The sequence below is a fragment of the Macrobrachium nipponense genome, chromosome 7, assembly GCF_015104395.2.
Source record: "Macrobrachium nipponense isolate FS-2020 chromosome 7, ASM1510439v2, whole genome shotgun sequence".
Classification (NCBI taxonomy): Eukaryota; Metazoa; Arthropoda; class Malacostraca; order Decapoda; family Palaemonidae; genus Macrobrachium; species Macrobrachium nipponense.
The window spans coordinates 20,642,708-20,662,650 of NC_061109.1; the positions used below are offsets into that span (position 1 = coordinate 20,642,708).

At 43.8% G+C, this 19,943-nt stretch overlaps 1 protein-coding gene across 1 annotated transcript in view; it reads left to right on the plus strand.

Moving 5' to 3' along the window:
- LOC135217413 (coiled-coil-helix-coiled-coil-helix domain-containing protein 7-like) overlaps nucleotides 1-19,943 on the plus strand; it is a 161,265-nt gene that overhangs the window by 31,611 nt on the left and 109,711 nt on the right. The gene's annotated exons all lie outside the window — the stretch shown is intronic.

Below are 19,943 nucleotides of genomic sequence, written 5' to 3' on the forward strand. Positions count from 1 at the left end.
TTTAGGAGGGTCTCTTGATGCTTCGGCAAGTACCGAAACATGTACCGATAACCAGACAACAGCGCCAGCCACTAACGAAAAAAAAAATAGCCAAATCTAGTTCACTTTTACACCAATTTTCAATTTTCGGACCTCTATCAGCTATGAGGCCAAGGATGAACAGAAAGCCTAATCGACTTTAAGATTATTATATAAAGTAGACCAGTGGGCCTGCCACTGGTCTCTACAATAAAATCGAATGGTACATTTAAAATCGGAAACAGGGACGCCAAAGTTGGAAATGTGCCTAAGTCTAGTTGCAGCTTAGCAGCACCATCGGCTCGCTCATTCCCAACAATTTCAACATGGGACGGAGCCCAACAAAACCTAACAGAAAAACCTCTTCTATTAATTAACAGATAAAACCAACCTTGTACTTCTTGCAATAAAGGGTGGCAAGAGACTAGGCTTTTAAGAGAAGATAAAACACTCAAAGGGTCGGTAAAAATGGTAAAAACCTTGTTAGTACAAGAACTATAAAAAATATATTTAAGAGCAGTCAAAACTGCCAGCAGTTCAGCTGTAAAAACAGAAGAATTATATGGAAGCTTCTTTTTAATGATATTATCACTAGTCACTACAGAGCAACCACCACCATCAGAACCCTTTGAGCCATCAGTAAATATATGATGAGAATCACCCATGTTCGGAAGCATACGGTCCGAGAAACTTGCCCTCAACTGATCACCAGAATGGTTGCTCCCGCTGTCCCTAATTGGGCAGATCTCTAGGCATGGTTTATTCCAAGGAGGAAACTTTGTGGGCGAAATTTCAGCTACTGCAGGAGGTAGTAATCCCACCTCCCTGGCAGAGCTTGCTAGTCGAACTTCAAGTGGCTTTGGCAGTCTAGGTCTATTTAGGGCTCTATCAGTTGGTTCTCTAACGTACTTATAGTTGGGTTCAGCTTTGACGTAAGTACTCTTGATATGACTCTCAAGCCTAATTCCTCCCCACGGATAAATAGTGGGGGAAAACCTGACTCAACATATAGGCTTTCTACTGGTGAAGTTCTATAGGCTCCCGTACAAATACGTTAAGCCATATAATGGACAACATCTAATTTCTGCAGGGTTGTCTTGCATGCACAACCATAAACTTGACAACCATAATCAAATTTGCTTAAGCATAAAACCCTGGTACATCCTCAAAAGGGTGATTCGATCTGGCCCACCCCCAATTAAATTAGACAACTTTAAGAATATTAAGACGAAGCTTCACGTTACATACAACTTCATTAACATGTTGAGTAAAAGTTAATTTATTTTATCAAATGTAACACCTAGATACTTAATGCTATCTTCATAAGGTAAAATGGAGCCATTTAAAAACAACGTAGGGATCTCTTCCGCTCCTCTTAATCGACAAAATCGTATAGCTTTGGTTTTTTCTGGTGAAAACTTGAACGCTTCCTTGTGGAACACCCTCCTCCTGCACAAAAGGTTGGGAGAGAGTGTTGCCCACTCTAACCTTAAAATATCTCTGTAAAAAAGGAATATAAAAATTTAATCATTCTTCCACATATGCCCATCTTGTGCAATTGTTTTATGATGCCAATTCTCCAAGTAGTGTCATATGCTTTCTCAAGGTCGAAAAATATGCCGATAGTCTGACATCGTTTGGCAAATCCTTGCTGGTGGAATTTGATTGGTCAGCCTCAGCGTAAGGGATCAAGGGTGGGTGGAACGATTTTTCCTGAAAACCAAATTGAAATGGAGATATTAGTCCTTTTGTTTCCAGGTGCCAAAACTAATCTGGTGTGTATCATTTTTTCCATCAGCTTACACACACAGCTGGTAAGAGCTATTGGTCTATAGCGGTGGCCTGCTGGGAAGCGTCTTTATTAGGCTTTTTTATGGGAACAATTATGGATATTTTCCAGTCCTTGGGTAAAATTCAAGTTTCCCATATTTGGTTTATAATCTTGAGTAGATACTTTTTGGCATAATCTGGGAGGTGTTTAAGCATTTCATATAAAACTGAATCACCCCCTGGAGCTGTTGATTCAGTTGAAGAGAGGGCCTCCCGAAATTCTCTTAAGGAAAATTTGTGATTGTATGGTTCAGATTTTCCAGATTCAAATTTCAGTGTCATTTCGGCATTCTGAATTCTTTGAAATTCTAGAGAATAATTGTCAGGGCTGGAACTTGAGAAAAGTGTTTTCCCAGCTCATTGGCAACTTCAGTGGGCTCTGTGATCAGTGTTATTGACCTTTAATGAGGGTAATGGTGATGCAACAAATTTTCCACTTAGTTTCCTGATTTTGCGCCACACCACTTTCAATGGAGTTTTGGAATTTATTCCATTGATATAGTAAAGCCAACTTTCTCTTTTGGCTTTCTTGTAAAAGCGCCACTGCTTGGCTAACACACGATTATAAATTAATTTAGACTGAGGGGAGCCACTAGTTTTGTATCGTCGGTAGCACTTCCTAGTGACTTTCCTCAGAATACCACGTCTTATTCCACCAGGGAACTGCAGGTCTACGAGGTTTACCTTTTGTCTTGGGAATCGAGCCCTCAGCACTCTTCAGAGTGGATTCAATGAAGTAGACATAGGCATCCAGGTGAGAATGAAATGACTCAAACTCCCTATCTAGATTGACTCCTTTACTGAACTTGTCCCAGTCAGCATCCTCTACCTTCCACTTAGGTAATGTTTCTGATGGAGCATTTACAACATATTTCAGATGGATCAGGTAATGATCACTTCCATTCAAATCTTCATTAACAGACCAGTTAAAGTCAAGGTGGATATTTGTTGAGGAAATACTAAGGTCCAGTGCAGAGAGATGATTATTATGAATGCTGTGGAAGGTCATTGACCCATTATTATATAGGGCGACATCATTCGTGTCCATAAGGTCCTCTATTATTTTCCCTTTGCTGTCTAAACACCGACTTCCCCAAAGGGGGTTGTGGGCATTAAAATCTCCTAATAAGAGAAAAGGAGTGGGAAGTGGTTAAATCAAGGACTGAATATCTCCAATGTTGAAAGAAAGGTCTGGTGGGAGGTATAATGAACAAACCGTTATCCTTTTGTCTAATATGACTGAGACAGCAACAGCTTGTAGAGTTGTATTTAATTGTATTGTGGAGTGCTGCAGAGATTTATTAACAATAATTGCAGCACCTCCATGGGCACGATCACCAATTGGGGGAGAAAAAAAAAAGAAAAAAAAAAAAAAAAACAAAAAAAAAAAAAAAAAAAAAAAAGCATAATCAAGTCCAGGATTATAAGGAGAGTTATCTAACAGTCTCCTGCAGGCATACAATCCCTGGATTGAATTCATGCATTAAAACTTTAAAGTCTTCTGCCCAGGACTCTGAGACCCTTACAGTTCCACTGAAGGACATCGAACTTGAATGTTAAGGTGGTAATGTACTACTTCCCACTCTTTGGAGGGGAAGTACTGATCCTAGGGTGGAGAGGAAAATTCTCCTTAATAAGAGATTGTTTTCTTGATCCCTTTTCATCTTTATCAGAGATTAGGGTTCTTGGCTGACAAACAGCTTTCTGTATTCGAGGCTGATGCTCAAGATTTTTACTGTGATTATGTGCATCACTACTGCTATTAGTCTTGGGGCGGCAAGACTGATGAGAACTCGCATGTCTTTGAACTGGATCTGCTTTCGGAACTATCTTCCTTGGCAGAGAGATCTCTTCCAGAACACTGTACCCATTTGAAGTTTTTATGATAAAACTTTCATTATTCGGGGACGCGTTTCTTATACGCTTCCTGGTGGATGCAGCTGTGGTCTTATAAGGTTTCTTAGTGACTGTGATAATTGATGGATCCGAGCTAGATCTCTCTAGTTTGGACCATTCCTTTGGTTGCTTCTTGGTGAAATTATTATTTGTGCCCATTTCCAAACTTTGTTTAGGGGCTGAATGTGCAACCGTTACATTTGTATCAGCTTGAGAAGATAAATTGTCCATGCTTTTGGAAGAACAATTTTTAGTATTGGGCTTCATAACGCGTGCTGACTCAAGTTTCTGATTATTACCATTGCAAGGAGAAACAGGTTTCCGATGCTTACCGTTACATTCAATTACTGGTGGCCTCTCATTGCTAGAACTCTTCATCAACTTTATTACAGAAGCATAGGTAGAGTTGGCACTCTTGTTAGCCCCCATTACCACACGCTTTGCTGCACTGATGCTGAGATGTTCATTATCAGCCACTGCCAACACGTCTTGCTTAAACCTGTACCCGAGGTAAGTCCTAGTGTTTGGAGAGTGATCACCCTTGCACTGGAAACAATAACGGGCTGCTTCACACTTGTCCAAATTGTCATGCTCAGCAGAGCACACAGAACATCTCTTATTATTTCCACATGAGTCTTGAATGTGGCCATATTCAAAGCATTTGCGACATTGTTTAGGGTTTCTTTTATATTTTTTGACTTGCATCCTCTCATGGCCAACATTGACGGTATCAGGCAAGTAATTGGAGGAGAAGGTTAAAAGCATAGCTGCATCCCCTCCCAATTTTTTTAACATGAGATACACAAGGAGGGCACCTAAGGAGAATCTCCTCCTCATTAAAAACATGCAAGTCTCGAGAATAAACTACCCCTTTCAGCGTGTTAAAGAATCTGTGTGATGTGATAGCCTCAATATTTCCACTTTTAGGGGGTTTGAACTTTGATAATAAAACAGCTTGCGTCTCATTGCCTGCTTTTATGAGCAAGTTCTTTCCATATCGTTTCAGATTACCGATAGGAATAGAACCCACTTTGTTCTCAATACATTCAGCAGCTTTTATGAAATTTTCCTTTCCCTCTTTATAACTGGCAACATGCCATATAGGGGGAGGAAGCGTCCTGGTATAGGTTGCTGGTCCACATTCTTCGTCCTTAGGAACAAAATCAAATGGCTCAACGTTCAAATTCCTCACTGAAAACAAAACCCATTGGTGCTTAGAACAGAGTTATTTAGAATGTGGCCATTTAATTGCAGTTGTGCCTCACTAGCTTCTTGGGGAGAGGAAAATCTAATGTATGCAGAAAAAGACTGCTTGTCTTTTTCTAGAAACATCTTAATCCTCTCCATCTTACCAAACTTTTTTGCAATACTATGCAAGCACTCTTAGTCCAACGACAGGCTTACATTAGTGCAATAAAGTACTCTATTATTCACATCAAATCCACCGATTTTAATAGCACCCTGGTGTCGTGGTGCATGGTTCCGTGTGATAGCCAAGCTCATATCCGTGTCCATGCCTGAAGTTGCCGCCAGTGCCGTTAAGTCGTCTGATCCAGGGGAGGGCGAACATTGGTCAATATCCATAGTTTCAATATACTTGTAGACTGCTTGGTTATATCAAGAAGGTATCGTGGGTCAGTCAGGTATTCAAATTCTCCACCAATGGCACAAGTGAGAGTCGACTCCCAATGGTCCACCCCATACCCTACCCTTACGGGATAGCACCAATACGCTTGCAGTGGCCCAGGTATAAGCCTATCCGCCTGCTGGGAGTTCTGCCCCCACTAATGGGGACCAAACTCCCCACTCCAAACATATTGGTGGGCTTCCAGACAAAAGCCAGGAGTCCCATCCCAAACACCAACCCCCCCTGGATTCCGATGGGCTGATGTTTGGAGATGGTTCCGCCCTCAAGGTAGCAATGGGAGGGTCCCATCACTACCTCTTGGGTCCAAACCATATCAGGTGGTGACTCAACCACCACAACTCCCACAATTGGCTTCGAATGCAAACCCCTTCCAAAACACGATCCCTTCTCAGACTCACCTAAGTAGTAAAATTTAACAAAAGTGGAAAATTCCATATAATTAAACCGAAATGCTAGTAAGAAATATTACATGAAGGAGAAGGATGTAGTAAGAATGAAAAAATTGCAGAAAGAAGGAAAAGTTCTGACTAATTTAGTTGGATCAGCAACTGGGCCCCAAGGACCAGTGAGAGAGTAATCCCACCAGGCATCAGAGCCCAGCTGCTGGTCCCTAAGCCCCCTACCTACGTCAAGGGGTCAGCATCTAGGGGACCTCGCCAGGTGGTGTCGTAGGTTTTTTCTAGGTCAAAGAACACTGCAACAGTCTGGTTTTGCACAGCAAAAGCATTCTGTATCTCCCGAGTAAGGAACATCAAAGGGTCAGAAGTACTTCTATTTTTCCTAAAGCCAAATCTTGCTAACACAACTAGTTAGAGCAATTGGCCTAGAGTTCTTAGGAAGGAAGGAATCTTTAAAAGGTTTTAAAACAGGTACAATAATTGATATCTTCCAAGACTCTGGTGAAGTTCCTGAAAGCCAAAAACTGTTTAAAATGTCTAAAAGAAATTGTTTTGTACTTCTAGGCAGATTAAAAATCATTGAGTACAGTATATCATCTTCCCCAGGAAATGTTGGGGAAGATAACGAGATTGCTTGATCCAATTCTTTCATGGTGAAAGGAAGATTACAAAGACTGAATTTAAACTAACAGGAGGAATAACCGTGGTACCGTCCCTAACATTCCTGAATGCAGGAGAGTAATGTAGGGTACTAGATTTATTGGAGAAATGCCTACCAAGGTTTCTGCAACTTCTCCAGAATTATATATGAGGAAGCCATCAATTTTCAATATAGGCAAGGGAGGTAGAGAAAATTTCCCTTGCAGCTTTCGGATTCTGTTCCAGACTAATGACATAGGTGAATCATATTTTAATTCCCTTATATATATCTAATAAAGGATTCCCTCTTTGCTTGCTTAAATGTTTTCTTTTGCTTAGCAAGAGCTCTTTTATAGAATTTTATTGACTATGATATCTCTTGTAGCAAGTTCTTGTTATCTTTCTGCTCAAGGAGCATGCATCACTCCACCAAGGTACTAGAGGACGACGAGGTTTACCAGAAGTTCGAGGAATAGACAGCATGGCACCACACAGCAATATACTGATTAAATACTCATAAGCAGATGTTGGGCTCTGAAAATCTTTTATATCTTGATCAGCTTCAGTAGATTTTTTGAAATATCCCCAGTCAGCCTCCCCTACCTTCCATTTTGGTAAACATGGAGATGGAATATGTTTCATAAACTTTAAGTGAATGGGCCAATGATCACTGCCATGATCATTCTGGTCTACTACCCACTGGTAATCTAACCTCAAAGACGAAGAGCAGATAGTGAGGTCAATGGCTGAATCAGTATTATGAAAAACATCATGTATTGTAGGGGAACCATCATTCATTAAAGTGATGTCATTTGTCAAGCAGCTGTTCTATTATTAAACCCCACCGGTCGCAGTTTGGCTCCCCCCAAAGGGTGTGCTTGGCATTAAAATCCCCCATCAAAATGAAGGGTTTAGGAAGCTGGTCTATCAATGTCTGTAGATAGTTTAATTCTAGCTGACGGGGATTACCCTGCGCGTCCTGTAATCTATTTTCTAAAGATGGATCCAGGTATAAAGAACAAATAGTGATCCATTTATAATTGAAAATTTGAACTGCACAAGCCTGCAACACAGTGTTCAATTGAACAACCCTATGATTAACAGACTTGCGGGCTATGATGCCTGTGCCTCCTTGAGCACGTACACCTATCAGGGGTGGAGACCTATGAAATGAGTAATTAAAACCCAAGTTGGGAGTGTGCTCTCCCAACTTTGTCTCCTGTAGACATCGCAGATAGATCATGATCCTTAAACAGAACCCGAAGTTGTTCTCTATTTGGTATAAAGCCACGGATGTTCCACTGCATGAGAGCCATTATTTAGAGGAAGGGATCTTAAAATTCTCTACTAATTTAGGAATCTGTGTCCTGGTGAGAGAGATCTTATCAGTTTTACCAGTACTATTTGACCTAGATCTAAGTGTTACAGATCTTTTAGAAGATGGGCCTTCACTTGCCCTTTCAGTTTTACTTTTGTTTTTCTATGATGGCTGAGTGACCGTGAATGAGGCAAAGGAGAAAAGGCCCTCTTCTGACGAATAAAGAGGGCCTCCATCTCTTCACCGTCATCTCCACAGTGCACTGTAATGTCAAGATCAGGTGAGGGCTCAATGTCAAGGCAATGTCACCCTGAGAGAGAGAAAGTCGTCAAACATAGTGGAGACCATGGCTGAACCCTTGAAACCAATAGGGTCCCCTGGCTTGACCAGTCTCTCTGCAACATGGGAAACCCCAACAGGGGGGGCATGAGAAGCCCCACCAGGGGGGTCCATAGGAGTTGTTCGGGAGTTGGTTGGATATTGGTCTAGTCGTCTTCAGGAGTGGACGAATTATCTCGTATTATCTCGACGTCGAGCAGACTTCAGAGAAGAAAAGGTCCTGTTACAGGTGTTGGGGAATTCCTGCCTTACAAGTAGACTAGTTCCTGCAATACGGAGTCAAGAGGACGTCTGCAATTGCCGTTCTACTTTTATGAAGCCACCTCTTCGAAGTGCAAACTGATTAGCAAGTATTCTAATTACCTCACAGTTTCCCCCAGTTCATGCAGTGTAAGATTCTATCTGTTTATGTAAATAGGAGATACCATTCTGCATTTACCTTTGTTAGTAAGCTTGTAAATAAACCTTTGTTGTGTTAGTGTTTCTTTCTATATTTGTATCCCCAGTTTCAACTGTTTGTGTTGATATATTTTTTTATATTGATTTCATATCGAACCTGAAGTGGACCTCTCTCAGAGGCTGTAACATTGTCTCTGAGATCTCTGAGTCCGTAACATTTGTGTCGACCTTTAACCTGGGATATTTCGACTCCGTAACATTGTCTCAGATCAAGGGTCCGTAACATTTGTGGCGACCTTGCCTAGGCTATCAACACTAACAGTTTGAAACAGGGAGGATATAGAAAGAATCAGAATGAGTGAGATGGTGAAAGAGTTTATTGAGTCGGGTAAGCTACTAGGTCTAGAGGGGAATGATCTCCGTGAGTATGTTGAAAGGAAAGAGAGGGAAAAGTATGAGAGAGAAGTTATGAAAATGCAGCAAGAGAGAAATGTTGGTAATGCAGCAGGAAGAGAGAGAGAAAGAGCGTATGCATGAATTGGAAATTGCTCGGTTAGGGAAAAGTACTCGTAACAGTTGGTCAGGCGAGAATGAAAACGAAGCTGATACGTTGGGTATGAATGCAGTGCTGAAATTAGTACCAAAGTTCGATGAGGAAGATGTTACGACATATTTCATGTGTTTTGAGAAATTAATGGAACGAGTAGGTTCTCCTAAAGAAACATGGACTTTATATTTGCAGTCAGTTTTGAGTGGTAGGGCACTTACTGTGTATAGTTGCATGTCTAAGGAGGAATGTGATAATTATGATATTGTGAAAGAAACTGTTCTTAGCGCATATAGTTTAGTACCGGAGGCGTACCGTAAGAAATTTAGAAATTTGAGAAAGGATGAAAATATTACGTATGTAGAATACGGTAAGAAGTTAGATAGGCTGTTTTTTGATTGGTTAACTTCTGCTAAGGTTGAGGATTTTGAATAGTTTTGAAGAACTTAGTGTTGTTAGAAAACTTCAAAGATAACGTATCCCCTGAGATTAAACTTTATATAGAGGATAGGCGAGAAGTGTCTTTGCAGGAGCAACTAGGCTAGCTGACGAATATAGTCTAACTCATAATTTGAGTGTTAGTAAGAAACGAAATGATCCTTCGTCTGGTAGAGTACAAAACAGTAAAGGTTTCAGTCCTAGTAATAGCAATGCGAGTAGAAGTGACTATTCCTGTTATACATGCGGAAAACCTGGTCATACGTCTAAGGTTTGTAAGAGTAGAATGGCATATAGTGGCTCAGAATTAACTTGTTTCCGATGTAATGGGAAAGGGCATTTAGCGAGGAATTGTGCAGTAGATAAAATGGAAGGACGGTAAGAAACCACCAATATTGCCTAGTTAACCTTTCGTCAAGTAGGAATGATGTGATGAGAGAAACTAGGAAAGTTTTTGGTGAATTCTGTCGGAAGGCGTAGTTTCCTCTCTTGGAGGAGTATATTCGAGAGAAGTGGTCTTGCTTCGAGACACAGGAGCTGCTCTCTCACTGATTCGAAGAGTGTGTGCGCTGAACAGGGCAGAAATCAATATGGAAGAGAAAGTCATGTTAGGTGGATTTCCTAACACTTGTGTTCTTTGTCCTTTGTTGAATTGAATTTAGAAAGTCAGGTAGTGTCAGGAGAAGTAAAACTTGCAGTTGTTGGACAGTTTGCCCATCGAAGGCGTTGACATTATTGTCGGTAATGACTTAGCTTTATCCAAGAATGTGAATCCTGTTGTGAGGAATATTCCAGTGCCTGAAATGGTAGTAACTAGGTCGGGTTTAGATACAGACGTAGACTATGGTCATAATTTTGTTCGTGGGATTCGAACGAGTGTGAGTTCGTGGATTTGAACGTGAGTGAGTTCGTGGATTCGAACAAGTGTGATAGAGGTAGCGAGGTTGATCTTAGCATAAATGTGGCTGAGAGACCGGACTCTATCGAAGTTGTCAGTGAGAGCCAAGGGGAAGGCGTAGCTGTCGAGAGTAATGCAGTAAATGTACCAGTATCCTAGTACTAGTTACGGTGATGAATTATGCTCTAACATTTTGGATAAGGATGAGCTAGTCAAGTTGCAGAGAGAGGATGAGACACTAACCCGAATTTTTGAACATGAGCTGGATGATGATCTCGATGTGTGGTAAGGAAACTTTTTGTGCGAAGGACGAAGTTTTGTGTCATGTTTGTCCTAAGCCAGGTAGTAAAGAAGTTCACAGAACAATTAGTAGTTTCCTAGGAAGCTTCGTGAACTAGTTTTGAAGTTAGCACATGATGAGCAAGGACATTTGGGAGTGAATAAAACTTTCAAGTGTATTTAGTAGGGTGTACTTTTGGCCTAAAATGAAAAATGATGTAAAGAGGTATGTGTTAAGCTGTCATGAATGCCAAATTGCCGGGGAACCGAATCAGTAATCCCAGAGCTCCGTTGTTGTAATATTCCTTCAGTAGGCGAACCTTTTGAGAATGTAGTTATCGATATGGTTGGACCTTTGTCTAGAAGTAAGGGTAGAGAAGATTACATAACTAATCTTGAATATTATAAAAACAATTTAAGAGTTGGTTGGCAACTTGTGGAGGAGAACGGGAGCGCTTGGCACTTAGCGAAAGAAAACCCAAACGGAAGTCAAGGGGAAACTAAAGAGAAACTTGATCTTATAGCAAAAGAGAGAAGTTTGTGTGTAAGAGATAAAGTTTTAGTACTAGTCTCGAGAGAAAGTCCATTTTTACCTTATAAGTTTTAGTACTAGTCTCGAGAGAAAGTCCATTTTTACCTTATAAGTACGAAGGTCTTTATTCAGTGTTAGAGGAGAGGGAAATATACATAGAATTATTGTGGGTAAGAGTAGAGCAAAGGCAATGAATGTAAATTTGCTTCAGAATTATAAACAACGCCCCGTGCCGTGGCCTCCGCCCTTGTAACAGTGTTACTGAGTGAGATTAGTTTTGAGAAAAACACAAGAGGTGTTTTAGTATTTATAAGTTTTAATCAGAGTTCAGAAAACGGAAAAAAAGTACGAGAGAAGGATAATGTTATAGTTAGTAGCCTCTAGAGATTTCTCAGAATGAGTAGCCTAATAAACCGTTTTCTGTTATCGCACGAGTGAGTGTGTGAGTGGGGAAGTGTGCGTGTTTGACTTGTTAAAGCTTTATGCAGAATTTTCCCCCCGCTGTTTAATTCTTGCATCTCTTTAGAAAAAAAAAAATAAAATCCATAATTTCATTTTTTTTCTCTTTTGGGGGGGCGTGTGATGGTAATTGCTTCATAGCAAAGGAAGATAAAGGAAAGGAGAACGCATTTTCGAGAAGTTCGGCAGTAAGGAGGCTTTCGCGCCCCTGTTAGAGGCGCCTGTCTTCGTGGTTGTTCTAGAATCGTCGGACGTGTTGTGGAGCGCAAAAACGCGCCAATGTTACGTGAGAAACGTCGCGATTTTCTGATGCAATACCTCGTCTGGATTCATCTAAGAATGTCTAGAAACCTCGGGAGTCTGTGACGCTCGCCGTAGGCTCCGCCCCCAGGATGCCGTATAAATACGACGGAGGAAGTAGCAGCAAGAAGGAGGAGATATAGAGAGTGATTGTAGAAGAGAGAGAGATCGTAAGAGAGATCACCAGTTAGTCCCAGAGAGCCACAGATCAGATTATCAGTGAGAGATCAGCAGCAGAAGAGATCTTCTGTGAGATACAAGTAAAAGGAACCGACGAAGTATCGATCAAAAGAAGAGTTGTTCGGGAGTTGGTTGGATATTGGTCTAGTCGTCTTCAGGAGTGGACGAATTATCTTGAGTTATCTCGACGTCGAGCAGACTTCAGAGAAGAAAAGGTCCTGTTACAGGTGTTGGGAATTCCTGTCTTACAAGTAGACTAGTTCCTGCAATACGGAGTCAAGAGGACGTCTGCAATTGCCGTTCTACTTTTATGAAGCCACCTCTTCGAAGTGCCAAACTGATTAGCAAGTATTCTAATTACCTCACAGTTTCCCCCAGTTCATGCAGTGTAAGATTCTATCTGTTTATGTAAATAGGAGATACCATTCTGCATTTACCTTTGTTAGTAAGCCTGTAAATAAACCTTTGTTGTGTTAGTTTCTTTCTATATTCGTATCCCCAGTTTCAACTGTTGGTGTTGAAAAATATTTTTTTTTTTATTTCATATCGAACCTGAAGCGGGACCCTCTCTCAGAGGCCGCAACATTGTCTCTGAGATCTCTGAGTCCGTAACATTTGTGTCGACCTTTAACCTGGATATTTCGACACCGTAACATTGTCTCTGAGATCAAGGGGTCCGTAAGAGACGGGAAAACTTTTGCCACTGCCGTATCGATGACCATGCCCAGGTTGAGAATCCTTTGAGTGGGTACGAGGTTAGACTTTTCCTGGTTGACTAATATGCCCAGTTCCAGACAGAACCGAAGTAGACGATCCCTGTCCTGCAGCAGCTTTTCCTTGGAAACTGCCAAGACTAACCAATTCTCGAGGTACCTCAGCAAACGGATCCCCTGAGCATGGGCCCAACTTAACAAAAGAGAGAAGACCCTTGTGAACATTTGAGGGGCTGTCATCAGCCTGAAGCACAAGCCTTTGAACTTAAAGACCTTGTCCGAAAGAGAGAAGTGAAGGAACTTCCTGGACGTGGGATGAACAGGGATTTGGAAGTATGCGTCCCCTGAACTCTGCCAACACCGGGCGTGGGGTCTCCATCTTGAACCGTGTCTTCCTGATGAAGTGATTCAAGGTAGATAAGTCAATCACAGGCCTCCATCCTCCCGACGCTTTGCGCACCAAGATGTGACTGTAAACCCGTGGGGACGGATGCAATACTTCCTCTATCGCATCCTTGTCTAGCATTTTCTACACTTCCTCCCGAAGAGCCAAGAACTTCAGAGAATCTGGAGGATATGTCTTCCTGAGGTGTAGCTTGTCCGTCAGAGGAGGAGAGAAGTCGAATGGCAGTAGGTATCCCATCCGAAGGACATTTACCACCCACTTCTCCGCCCCATAACTCTGCCACTTGGCCCAATGGCCCGCCAGGCACCCCTCCACCCCAGGCTCAGGAAAGGGAGAGGCAACTAACCTACCGACGGCCCCCTTTACCTCTGCCCCTTGGGTCCCTTCTTGGCTTAAAGGAACGAGAGCGAAAGGGGCGATGATCTTCTGACTTAGGCTGTGTCGAACGGGGAAAAGCCCTGCCGAACTCGAGGTCCTTGATGGCCTACCAGGTGACAATCTCCTTGACTGCTGCTGGACCGGGGGAGGAGGAGGAGCCAGACATCTCTGAGGACGAGACTGACTTAGACACGGCCTGGTGCACCAGTCTGTCTTTGGTGTCAGCCCGGCACCAGTCTGTCACATTCTCGAGCTCTGTCCGAAGAAACAAAAATTGGGACTCCAACAGATCTCCGTTCCTCAATGCCAGCAAGAACTCAGTGTCGAGTGATCTCTCCATCCTGGACAGAGCCACGTCCCTTATAATCAGATTAGCCTATAAATTAGCTCCGAGGTGAGCCAAATATGAAAACGCCTTGTCCCGGACTGCAACAGACTGGCAAGCAAGGATGCACTCACCAACCCTTCTGGGGACCTGTCGGAAGCTATCTTGGCAATAACCACAGACCAGAAGTCCAACCAAGAAACCGTCTACAACATGGAGGCTGCCGTAGATTCCAATGCTGAGGCATCTTGCGGAGACAAGGACGGAGCCACCCGACCTCACCTGTTCCAAAGTAAATCCCGGCTTCAGGCAAATGACGTCTGGGTTAAGATGGCGTGACAACAAAAAGCAGAGCTCGTAGCATAGTACTTCCTATGTCTCTGAGAGGCTGGGGTGGTAGTTAGGTAGAACCCTAGAGCGAAGCAAACTGTCCCGGTCCGAAAACAGAGGCGTTAACCTTCTGCAAAACCGACTGAACATGCCCCAACAAAAGAAGCTGAAAAGATGATTTGGGGTCCTGAGTTGCTCCCACCAAGGCTTCCAAGCAAAGGAGGAGTGTAAGACGACCGAGCCTGAGTCCTACTTTTCCAAATTGTTAAACCCACGAATGAGATCAACAACTTCCGAAAAGGAAGACAAACTCTTGCGTGTCTCCCTCCTGCTCCGGCAATGGAGACCGATGATGAGAAGGATGTGTACACTCCTCTAAAGCACCTTCCCCACCAAAATTAATGGAAGGCTTCCGAGACGAACCCACTATAACACTAGGAACATCACTTCCCTCGACAGATGACTCAACATGTCCACAAATGGTCACAGGCATGGCGGACATACGTACATGAGATGGTGGGGAAACCAAACACTTGAGATTGAAGGAGAATCCCCTAGAGTTGAACTCTTGGAAGCACCAGTAAGAGAGGCAGGCAAGCACTCCTGCTGCACCAACTCCACGCTCACTACCTTCGACCTCTTGACAGGCGCCTTGAGATCCTTACAGCGACGAATAGGCCTGGGAGAAAAAGGAGCACTTACATCATGTGCATGGGCAGGGGAGGTTGTAACACGCTCACGATGTGCATGGAGGGGGGGTAGGGGGGGGTTAACACGCCTGAGATTCGAGGCAGAGGACGAAGCATTCCCTGCAGATTACACACAGGAAGGAGCACTAACACTGCCCAGAACAGCAGCACTTTTGGGAACACATCTGCGTTGTTCCTCCTCGAAGGCGAAGGAAGGGTAAGTCCTTAGCCTTCCAACATTTTATATGCCGACGGGGCATAGAGGGGGAAGAGGGAGAGTAAGACAGCACTGGTTTCTTATGCGCACTCTTTCTCAGGAGGCGGGGATGAAGCAACACGTTTCCTACCAGTCCTCCCAACCCAATAAGGCAGCCAACTTCACAATCCATACAGTCCAACCTCTGAAGTACTGCCTGGCATATGACCTCAGACTGATGTGCCAGAGAAGGCTCCGATGACAAGGAAGGGAGATGTAGCAAACTGGGTCGGCAGTGATGATGTCACGGCTGAGAAAGGCGGATCAGAGGAAGACGACTGAGAGAGTACGTCCCATTGATGAAGAGTGATGTCACAAGTGGTGGTGACGTCACGGCTTCCCCTCGGTGCGAGGAGGAATCAGACTCCATGGCGGAGGAATACACGAAGATGGATCCCGTGATGTCATCAACGGGCAACAGGCTGATACCACAGCGTCACTTCGACTCCGACTGGGGAGGGGGGGTGTGAGCCTCCACAAAACGCGCTAGCACCCCTCCAAGGATGGGAGACCCCCTAGCCTGAGCGTCTTCCAAATCGTCGCCATTTTAGACGCCTCTGACTCTGGAAGAGAAGAGATTGATGAAAAAGCCTCACCATTCTCGGGAATCAAAAATAAACTAAAGAGAAGGAGGGGCTACATTACAGACATTAGCCTGGTGGCCTCTCGTACTTCCATCGATGAATCAATGGAAGAAAAGGAAGGAGACGCAGGGACAACATACTATGGGGTCTTGACTATTGCAGGAGACGAAATATCAGGACGAGGCAAAAAACCTTCCCAAGTAGGAAGAGTCGAAACCCTCCGATGTTCTCTCTTGCCATAAAAACGACCTCCACTGTTCCTTTAGGCCATGCCGGCATTCTGTGCAAGGATTCGTAATAGTACAAAAATTAGAACGACACCTACTGCACGTTATGTGAGGGTCGGTCACTGCCGAAATACGCTGATGCCGAAAAGGAGGCAGAAGCAGCCATAATATCAAGCCAAACACACACACACACACACACTAAACACAAGCAAAACAGGCAATGAACCGGGAAAAGGCCAAGAGAGGTTAACACGACTCTTGCCCAGGCGGTCAAAAGGAAGACTGGTGTAGTGGCATCGTCCTTGACCAATCCTCACCCGAGCTACACGTGTTGCCAGATATCACAAGATTCCTTGCTTTCATTTGCTTTTTAACTGGATCCGGCTGGGCCAAAGAAATTATCCTATTGTTAAGACCGAAGGTTTGTTCGCGTATGAACAATAATGAAATTACATGTGTTATACATTGGCGGAAAGGCGTGAACGCTCTATCGGATAGAAGTAAGAACAACGCAACTTGATGATTGGATACAAGAAAAAATAGGGAAAAGCATTGTCCTTACAAATACTCCTCCCCCAAGACAATGATTATGGAATAATTATTGGATGAAAAATATCTTGGAGGCAGGAGGCGACCCTGTGTCCTCGTGACACTTGTTGTGGGGTGTCATCACGTGTCAAGTCCTTTGGTGTTGCTGGCTGACAGGATGCCTCCCCTGGCGGTTGCCTGGGGGGTTCTACTGTCAGCTGGGGTGACCAAGACTGCGGAGAGAGCTGCATTCTGGGTGGTGGCGGTGTGGGACAGGCCGTGGGGACCCCCAGGTGTGATGGTGGTGTAGGTTGGGCTGAAGAAATCCCCAGCACAGCAGCGGCGTCCTGTGGGTTAGAGCGGAACAACAAGTGAGCAGTGACATCAGCAGGTCGAGGAAACCCACAGATAGCCGCCCTCGGCAGGCAGGCGAGGCCCACAGGTGTGGCAGCAGTGTCAGTGGGCCGAGGACTACAGGCAACGACGTCCAGAAGGGTGAGCAGGTCCACAGGGGTGGCAGCAATGTCAGGCAGGCCGAGCAAGCCCCAGGAGCGACGGCAGTGTCTAGGATTTGAGGAGGCCCACAGGCAGCGACATCAGGGGGCTGAGCAGGCCCACATGTGCGGCAGTGACGTTGAGTGGGTAAAGCAGGACCTTGGGGTGCAGCAGTGGCGGTCGGAGGTTGCCTGGGGATTTGCAGGTGCAGCAAAGGTGCCGGGGGAAGAACCGAGGAGGCCTGCAGGTTCGATGGGTTGAGAAGATCCCTGGGGTCCCCCCAGGTGAGGCAAAGGAGACCGCGACATTGGATGGATGTTTCTGGACTGCTGCCTGAATTTTTAGTTGGCCGACCAGCACCCAGCCACTCGTCCTCGGAAATAAATGCCAAACCCTGCTGGAAGCTGTGCCGTGATTAGTCCCTTAATGGGTTGGTGTCGTCCTCAAAATGGAGTTTTCAGAGACCTAAACTGTGGTGCTGTATTGGGTCCGCTAAAGGTTCTCTGAAGGTGAGTGGCTGTAATTAGTCCGTTAAAGGCTAAGCCTAAACCGCTGTGTCACCAACTCCATGAGGTCACCAGTTGTGAGGACCAGAGTTTAAGACAGGTAGCTGGGTTACTGATGATTTATTTACAGACGAACTGGATTGACATAGACAGGAGCGGACAGATAAGTTAGTATAGACTCACACATGAGAGCAGAAATGACTCAAGAGACAGTAGGTTTGAGTTTTCTTACAAACACATTTATAGATATAAGGCTTACAAATAATGAAATTACTGTGTTATACATTGGCAGAAAGGCCGCGGAATGCTCTATCGGATGGAAGTAAGAACAACGCGGCTTGATGATTGGATACAATAAAAAATAGGCAAAAGAGTCGTCCTTAAAAGTGCTTTGGTGTATAATTTTTTAAATTGGCAATGATCTGCTGGTCCATGGGCTAGATTAGTGAGGTGGTTCTGGCTGGCAAAAAAAATTTTTTAGCCAACTAAATTCGTCTACCAACTCATGTTGCATGTCTGGGGGGCAGGCAGGGGCATTATCCAAAATGAAGACTGCCTTGAGTGGCAATTTTTTTTTTTTTTTTTTTTTTTTTTTTTTTTATAGTGGGAACAAACACGTCACATACCCACTAAAAATTTGCCTTGTTACCCAGGCTTTTGAGTTGGATTTCCTCATGAATGTAACATTCAACTTTGTCTTGTTTACATTGTGCTTCTTAAACTCTCTGGGGGTTTTTCTGAGGGTACACTAAGAAGAGGCTTTATTTTTAATTCACACCACTAGCATTTGCACAAAATGATATTGTTATGGTACAATAAAGTTTGTTCATACTTACCTGGCAGATATATATATAGCTGTATTTTCTGAAGTCCGACAGAATTTTAAAAACTTCCGACACACGCAGTGGTCGGCCAGGTGGTTAGTACCCTATTCCCGCCGCTGGGAGGCGGGTATCAGAACCATTCCCATTTTCTATTCATAATTTTTTATTTCCACTGTCCCCTGAGGGATGTGGGTGGGTACTTGATTATATATATCTGCCAGGTAAGTATGAACAAACTTTATTGTATCATAACAATATCATTTGTTCATGAAACTTACCTGTCAGATATATATAGCTGAATCCCACCTTTGGAGGTGGGAAGGGACAGAATAGAAGGATTTTGGGAAACAAATGCATGCAGATGATTTACATCTTGGTTCCACCTGTTAGCATAGCTGACTTCGTGATTACTGTCACCCAAATCTGCTTCTGCTTTACTAGCACTTTGCCAGCGAGGTAGAGACCTATAAAGCTGGTGCACTCCAGATGATCTGTCAACGGGGGCGTGACCACAATGTGACTAGACCCATATTGACCATACCATGAGGGCTAAGAAGTAAAATATATATATATATATATATATCACCACCTGACCAACCTAGCCAAAGTTAAGGTGTAAGCTTAACTAAGGCTTAAGAGTTTAAGAAGTCGCCGTTGTCGGCGACTTAACAACTAAATTAAGAGCTCTTCCTAACCATTTTCTACAGGATAGGATGAGTGGTACTTCTTGCCCCCAAGATTGTGTCTGCAGACACGTATGGCCCTAGCGAGCAGCAGATCTCATATGCCATCTTCACATCTCGCAGGGAGTGTGAAGTGAACACAGAGTTGCTTCGCTAAAACATGGTACTCAGGATGTTGCTGAGTGCCATGCTCTGTTGAAATGCTTCCGAGGCCGCGCCCTCACCTCGTGAGCATTCAGATAAAAAGATTTCAATCTTTGTGCAAACACAATGAAGGAGCATTTTTTGAAAGAACTCCTTAACACTCAAGCCAGGGTGTTCTTCGATATGGGCAAGTCTGGTCTTTTTCGGAACACTGCAGATTGCCCGAATGACTTCGACTTTCTTGAGTTTTATGTAGATAAAACTTGAGAGACCCGACAGGGCACAGGACTCTCTCTGGCTCCTGCCCACTAACTTGTGCCATCCTTGCTTCCAAGCTCCTGGCCCAAGGACAAAACAGGTTTCCATTCTTAGGCCACAACTGTTCTCCAAAGCCAAAACTTGTGACGATGGCTTAAAATCTCACTAACCCTCTTTGTCGTATCTAGGGTGGTTAGAAGAAGGCCTTCCTGATCACATGCAAGAAGTTAACAGGTAGGAGAGGTTCGAATGCTTTGACATCAAGACTTCAGACTACGTCTAAGTTCCATATTGAAAGCTTCGATCTGGACATGCACAGTCAGTCCGTCTGTACTAAAGTCAGGTGACCGACCAGTGACCAGTCAGACGAATCAAGGACAGCAAGGCTGTACCCTGAAGACCATAAGGTACTATTCTTCGCTGAAGGATGAGTGTCTGGACTGCCTGGGCGATTCAATCTAAGCAAACCTTGGGGGTGT